Source organism: Babylonia areolata, chromosome 22 (genome assembly GCF_041734735.1).
Source record: "Babylonia areolata isolate BAREFJ2019XMU chromosome 22, ASM4173473v1, whole genome shotgun sequence".
Lineage (NCBI taxonomy): Eukaryota > Metazoa > Mollusca > Gastropoda > Neogastropoda > Buccinidae > Babylonia > Babylonia areolata.
The window spans coordinates 20088843-20096342 of NC_134897.1; the positions used below are offsets into that span (position 1 = coordinate 20088843).

At 44.9% G+C, this 7500-nt stretch overlaps 1 protein-coding gene across 1 annotated transcript in view; it reads right to left on the minus strand.

The window, feature by feature from the left end:
* LOC143297275 (arrestin domain-containing protein 3-like) overlaps nucleotides 1–5725 on the minus strand; it is a 216104-nt gene extending 210379 nt beyond the window's left edge. Inside the window, exon 1 of the mRNA XM_076609532.1 lies at nucleotides 5605–5725. The gene's annotated coding sequence lies outside the window, so the exon portion shown is untranslated. The remainder of the gene's footprint in view (nucleotides 1–5604) is intronic.
* Nucleotides 5726–7500: the final 1775 nt, after the last annotated feature.

Sequence of the window (7500 nt, forward strand, 5' to 3'; positions counted from 1 at the left end):
TTTTTTGTACGCCTATAGTTGACTTCATCAAGTTTTTGCGCCTTATACATATTATTATTAGTAGGAGTTCTTTTTTTATGTATTTATCTATTATAATTATTATCATTTTATTTTATTTTATTTTATTTTTTTTCTCAAGGCCTAAGCGCATTGGGTTACGCTGCTGGTCAGGCATCTGCTTGGCAGATGTGGTGTAGCGTATATGGATTTGTCCGAACGCAGTGACGCCTCCTTGAGCTACTGAAACTGAAACTGAAACTGACATTAACCATTTTTTATTGGCATTCACGCCGAGGGTTGATAATCTAAATTACGCAAAACGTTGTCCGATGCCATTTTGTTCGTTACAACAGAAAATGCTTCAGCTCGGAATATGTATACTTTTATATGAATGGAACCAGCTGTACTTATCCTTATTTTCCGTGTCTGAGAGCCAGTTTTGTTTAAACATAGCAGCTGTACTCATCTTTACCATCAATGTCTGAGTGCCAGACTGGTTTAAAGATAACAGCTGTACGTACTTATCTTTACCATCAGTTTTGTTTAAGCATATCAAGCAATCTGAATACTTTTGAATTCTGAAATAAAAGTTTGCTCAAAAGAGCAATTTCAATCGTTTAAACCAGTACTTAATAAGCTTTACAAGAGTTTTGACATACAACCAATATCTCCCAGTTTCACTATATAAAGCATTGTTTGAAGCATGTATCGGAACACTTAGAAAACGTTTAACTGCAAAGGTGTATACTCACTCTTCCCATCTGTTCATAATTGTGTAAGTCCCAAATTACAGCTGAGAGAGAGGGGGGGAGAGAGAGAGACAGACAGACAGACAAACAGAGACAGAGAGAGAAATTGAAATCGAAACTTTTTGTATTGAGGGAAAAAGAATTAGCACTTGTTGGTCTGTTTTCATCAAAAGATTAGGTAGGGAATGCAAAACAAACAAACAAAAAAACCAACAACAAACAAACAAAAAAACAACAACAAAAAAACCAACAACAAAAAACACAACAAAACCACCATCACATTGCAACAATAAGAACAAGAAGGATAAAGACAAATGCGAAAGAATTAAGCTGCATAGAGAATGCACAACAAGAACAACAACGAAGCATAGAGGAGGAAGCGAAGGAAGAAGTTAGAGAAAAAAAAAAAAGATATAGCGAGAGAGAGAGAGAGAGAGAGAGAGAGAGAGAGAGAGGATTGGGGAGATAGAGAGGGGTTGCACACACACACACACACACACACACACACACACACACACACACACACACACACACACACACACAGATCTTTTTCCCGGACCCAGATCAAGTCCACAAACCAGCTGAGCCCTGACTGAATGTACGAAACGAGAAATGAGTGTCATGGTGATAGTTTTGTCAACAATCACACGAGCAGGCATGCTCAGATAGATAGAGACACAGAGACAGAGACAGACAGAGACAGACAGGCAGAGTGATTGATGAAGACTGAAACAAACAGAAAAACGCGCGCGCGCGCGCACACACACACACACACACACACACACACTAGGACACGCACACACATATATATACACACCCACAGAGAGACAGACAGACAGGCAGAAAGCAATAAAGAGACAAAAGAGAGAATAGAGAGACACGGGAGAGAAAGAGAGAGAGGGAGGGAGATAGTGGTGGTGGGGGTTGGGGGTTGTAGGGTGGAGTGGAGGAGCAAGGAAAACAGCATTTAATTTTAACACGGTAATAAGATAGGCATGCTTTTTGCTTCTCTGAGCCCAACGGCATAAAAAGAAAAAAACACACAAAAAACTTGCTATAAATTCACTTAAATAAAACAGAAACTAAACATAAAGTTATTTCCTTGGAAATGATATGGACAGCCATGGAGCAGCAAGCAATTCTGGAGAAACTTTATACACACACACACACACACACACACACACACACACATATATATATATATATATATATATATATATATATATATATATATATGTGCTTATTGATTGACAAGTGCAGAGAAAACACACGCACGCACAGACGCACTGCACACACATACACGCACACTTACCAACACACACACACACACACACACACACACACACACACACACACACACACACACACACACACACACACACACACACACACACACACTGAAATGAAGAGTGAGAGATATAGAGAAAGAGAGAGACAAACAGACAGACAGACAGACAGACACGCGCGCGCGCGCATACACACACACACACAGAGGGTGGGGTGGGGTCTTTTACCTTTCATCCCAGTCTCTCATGACAATGCAAAGAAAGTGTGTGCGAGTGGGAATTCCCGTGTGTGTGTGTGTGTGTGTGTGTGTGTGTGTGTGTGTGTGTGTACTTTGACATAGGTCTTCTCACTTTCGGGGTGGGGTGGGGGGCGAGGCTCATCGAGCTCAATGGGTGGGGGTGGGTTACAGTCCCAGATGAGTCCTTGCTCATCACTGAGCCACAGTCACCCCCTACTGCCCCCTTCACCCTCTCACCCATTCCCCCCATTTTTTTCCCCATCGTTCTGCCCAGTGAGAGGGCACCGCCCGCCTGGGAATTAACGGGTCGGAGTGTGAGAACCAGCTGTCTTGGGGAAGGTGGCAGAAAATGTGAAGATGCTCGTCTGCCGCTCAGTAATACAGAGTCCGTGAGGTGTGTGGGTTCGAATCCCTCTCAGTCTCGCTCTTTCTCCAAAAGTTTGACTCAGTCGAAAATCAAACTGAGCGTCTCGTCATTTGGGTGAGATGATAAACCGAGGTCCCGTGTGCAGCAGGCACGCACTTGAGATAGTGTCGTTCTCTGGCAAAATTTTTTATAGAAGAAATCTACTCTGATAGTTACACACACACACACACACACACACACACAGATATATATATATATATATATATAGACCTGACTTAGCGCGTTGGGTTATGCTGCTGGTCACTGGCAGGCATCTGCGGCCCAGCAGATGTGGGGTAGCGTATATGGATTTGTCCGCCGAACGCGGTGACGCCTCCTCGAGAAATGGAAACTGAAACTGAAACTGAAACAACTGTCCAAGCAAAGAAAGTACAGTGCCCAACTTGCCTGGTGCTCGGTCCTCCTGCCTTCACAGCTCGCGTGGCTCTGGCGGTGAGAAGGTGGGTTTTGTTAAAAATTATTATTATTATTATTTTTTTTTTTTTATTGACCGATTTCAGTTATGAATCCCTTATGGAGCAGTTTCTGTTTCAGTTTTTTTTTTCTTTTTTCTTTCTTTTTTTTTTTTTGAGAGTCGGGCATCACTGCGTTGGTACTAATCCACATACGCTGCATCCTATCTTGTAGACACATGCCTGACCAGCAGCATAATCCTTAACCCTTTCACCGCCAGTCAATTTAGAGTACAAAATTCCCTTGTGGTATAAACACAGAAAAGACAATGGCTAAGAATAGCTGAGGATTCCTTCTGCGATATAAAAAAAAAAATATGGCCTACCCTACCACCGAACATTAGGAGCAGCAGGTTCCTGGATAACAGACCAAATGAATGGTCACCTTTCAGTGACATGGGTCCTCTACCACGCCTGTGCATAAATACGAGCTTGGCGGTGAAAGGGTTAACGTGCTTACAGTCAGACCATGAGTGCATACGCAATATAATATTTGTCAGTATTGTGTGACCTATCACAGTGGATTTCTTCTACATCATTTTGACAGTAGAAGAGGCGTAGTATTGTTATCGTGGGTTCTTAGTTTCCAGCGCGTCAAGTGCGTGCTGCACATCAGTGGGACCTCGGGTTTATCGTCTCATTCGCCGAATGACCAGACGTACGTTCAGTTTGATTTTCTAATCCGAAATTTTTTTTTTTGGGGGGGGGGGGGGGGGGGCAGATCGGGAATCGATGACAGACCCTCACGGACACTGGCACGGTGTTGGCAGAAGAGCGTCTAAACCATTCTGCCACCGTCCTTCTTAAGGTTAACAAATAGTAAAGAGTGGTAACTCTCTCCACACACATGGTACATAACTCCAAATCAATGCTGCTTTTGCTTCCGATTCAGCAAGCACACAGGGGTAAGTAAATAAAAGGTTCACTGGATCAAACCCTGACACTTCCCCCCCAAAAAAAAGGAAGCACCGGGCTTGCTCTCATACCGATCATTTGACATGTGCACACAGCAGCAAAGACAGACGAAAATAATGTGCAAACACAAATTAGCTTTTATTCAAGACTGGCATAACCTCTTTAACTCTCTCCATACGAACGGCGAAAGAGACGACGTTAACAGCGTTTCACCCCAGTTACCATCATCAGAATATTGCAAGCGGAAGGCTCTTATACTGAAGAGGTGAATGTTGACAAAGAATACCCCACAATTCTGACGACGGAAGCTAAAGGTTGGGTCATTCAGACACCCACTGGACACCCGAAGGGTCTGTGTAGAGGAGAAGAGAGGACTGGCCGTACTGAGTGAGTTAACCCTGAACAAGCCACACAGAACCACACGGCACGGACAATACAGAGGAAACACATGGTTACCTCGGTGGTTTTTCAATTTGAAATTATTTCCATCCTAAGACCCCGCGGAGACGGAACATATTGCATGATACATTAAAAAGTATATATCGTAGTACATTATCTGTGTGACTGGATACTGACGTCTCAGTTTCTACCACTGTGGTGTTTATGGATCCAACAGATGAGATGAAGCATCGTGGCGGAATCCGGCGTTGGACACATTATTCACTGTTCATCAGTGACCAGCTTGGTGCCAGTTGTCATTGCTTGGTTCTAACTTTCTGACAGCTACACGTGACTAAAATGGCCTACGCTGACCGACTTGAACTACGCCATTGGTCAGTTCCATACTACACACAGTTAGTAGCCGGGGTTACGACAGTACTAGGCTCTTCCGTCCGAGCAATGCAACTGGCTCCAGGCGGCAGGGTTCGAAGCCCTGTTTGGGCATGGTGTTGCGGTTCTTTAGAATGGCATTTTGCACAAATTTTCTCCACACCACCTAGGAAGATTAAATAGTTGAGTCCCGCGGCCTTCCAAATCAGTCCTGGCGCTAGACACAGTGGATGTGAATCCTGTGACATGGTGACCGTAAGTCAATTGGATATTTATCTTCTGATGTAGTAGATATAATCGCTTGGGTCACATCAGCCTACCACCAAGAGTTTGTGGATGTAAAAACCTGAACGTCAGTAATGCAGGGCCGGGAAAAGGAGGAGGAGGAGGAAGAGGAGGAGGAAGAGAGAGCTCAGTGGAGAATTTGAGGAAGAGGAGGAAGGGGGAGGGACGGAGAGAGAGAGAGGCAAAGAGAGAGGGAGGAGAGAGGGAGGGAGGGAGAGTGAGAGGGAGAGAGAGAGAGGTAAATAAATTGCACACACACACACACACACACACACACAGAGGGTGAGAGAGAGAGAGTAAGGGGAGAGAAAGAGAGAGGAGAGAGGGAGGGAGAGAGAGAGGGGGTAAATAAATTGCATAGAGAGAGAGAGAGAGACACACACACACACACACACACACACACACACACACACACACACACACAGGGAGAGAGAGAGAGGAACAGGGAAGTCACAAAGAAACCACCACCAATACACTCACCTCTCTGAAAACCTCTCCGGCACGGCTCTTGAAGGTATGGTGTTGGGGGGGTTGTTGTGGAGGGGTTGGGGGGAAGGGGGGGGGGTGATGATAAACTTCAATTCACACAGCACGGCCTTTACTTGCTTTGCGCCACTGACTCAACAAAGACCCTCCCTCCTCCGTCCTCCTCCTCCTCCTCCTCCCCCCACTTTATCTCCCCTTCCCTCACCGCTTCACAAACCAGCAACACTACCACCACCACCACTACCACTACAGCGTAAACCGCCGCACACCACAAAACCAATCACCGCAACACCACATAGTATGTAAACACAATACGGCTCACTTCAGTAACGGCAGTAGCTGCAACTAATAGAAGTAACTTTCGAATTCGATGTAGTAATAGTCGGAAACTTGAGTTAACGAGTACAAGTAGTGGTTTTTTTCTGAAGTTGTAGTCGTGCGTATAATTCTTTCTTTCTTTCTGTCCGTGCGTTTGGAAGCGAGCGGGGAATTTGTTGTGACTGAAGAAGACTACCAGCGCCTTCTTCTCACCCACTTCCTCATTCTTCACTTTTCTTTCTTTCCTTCTTTTTCTCTCTCTTTTCTTGTGACTGCTTGCTGTGTGCGTGAGAACAGACACAGAGAGAGAGAGTAGAGTGTGTGTGCGTGTCTACGGAGAACCATGTGCCAGACTCGCTCGCAGCACGGCACTGCATCCCCTCCGCTTCTTTTATACTGGGAACGTACTGACTACGAACGAACGAACGGCTGGTGGTGGTGGTGGTGCTGCTGCTGCTGGCTTTCGCTTGCTGTTTGGGGCTGGGTGAGCTGGGGTAGAGAGAGTGGGTGGATGCAGGGTGAGTTGTTGTGGTGCGTGTGTGAGTGTGTGTGTGTGTGTGTGTGTGTGTGTGTGTGTGCGTGCGTGCGTGTGTGTGTGTGTGTGTGTAAAGGGAGAGGGGTGAGGATATTGGGGTCGGGTTCTATTAGGAAGCAAGCATAAATGCTGTTGTGTGTTTTGAGTTTGGCGTGCGTGCGTTTGGTTCTGTGAGTACGGTGTGTTTAAAGATATGTATGTGGGTTTTTTGTGTTTTTTTGTTGTTGTTTTTTTCTCAGGCAAGTGAGTGTGAACAAGACACACACACACACACACACACACACACACACACACACACACACACACACACACACACACACACACACAGAGAGAGAGAGAGAGAGAGAGAGAGAGAGAGAGAGAGAGAACTCAGAACTCAAAACGTTTTTATTCAAGGATTAAGATTTTAGGCTTAGCCTATTCTTCCAGTCTGTCCTCGCTAATCTACATCTATTACAAATAGCACACACATAATTGAAAGGAAAAGGTTTTCATGCACACCCACACCCGTGCACACACATGCATACACACACTGACGCTCGCGCGCGAGCGCACACACATTATACCCACACACGCACGCACACACACTGACAGCACCCCCTCCCTCCCCCCACACACTAAGACTGACAGATGGATAGGACAGTGAGTCAGAGAGAGAGAGAGAGAGAGAGAGAGGTCATCAGTATAGAAGTTCCAGAAACATTCGGGTGTTCAAAAGGTACAGTACTGGTCTCTGAAATCTACGTGTGGCAAGTGCAGCATACTACAGTGATGGACTACCACCATCACCAATATTACTTGGACATTTGTCACGATTATGATAGAACGAAATGAATACATTTATGCATGCATAAGAAATAGAAAAAAAAAAAGAAAAGAAAAAATAAGCACGATGAAATGAGAAAGCAAGAAAAGAGCAACAACAACAGCAAAAATAACTGATACAATAAATAAGACATAACTGACCCCTTTGTTACTGTCTACAGTAATTCAAAGATCAGAGTTATTTACTGTTGGAAGGGGTGAAGATGTTTATG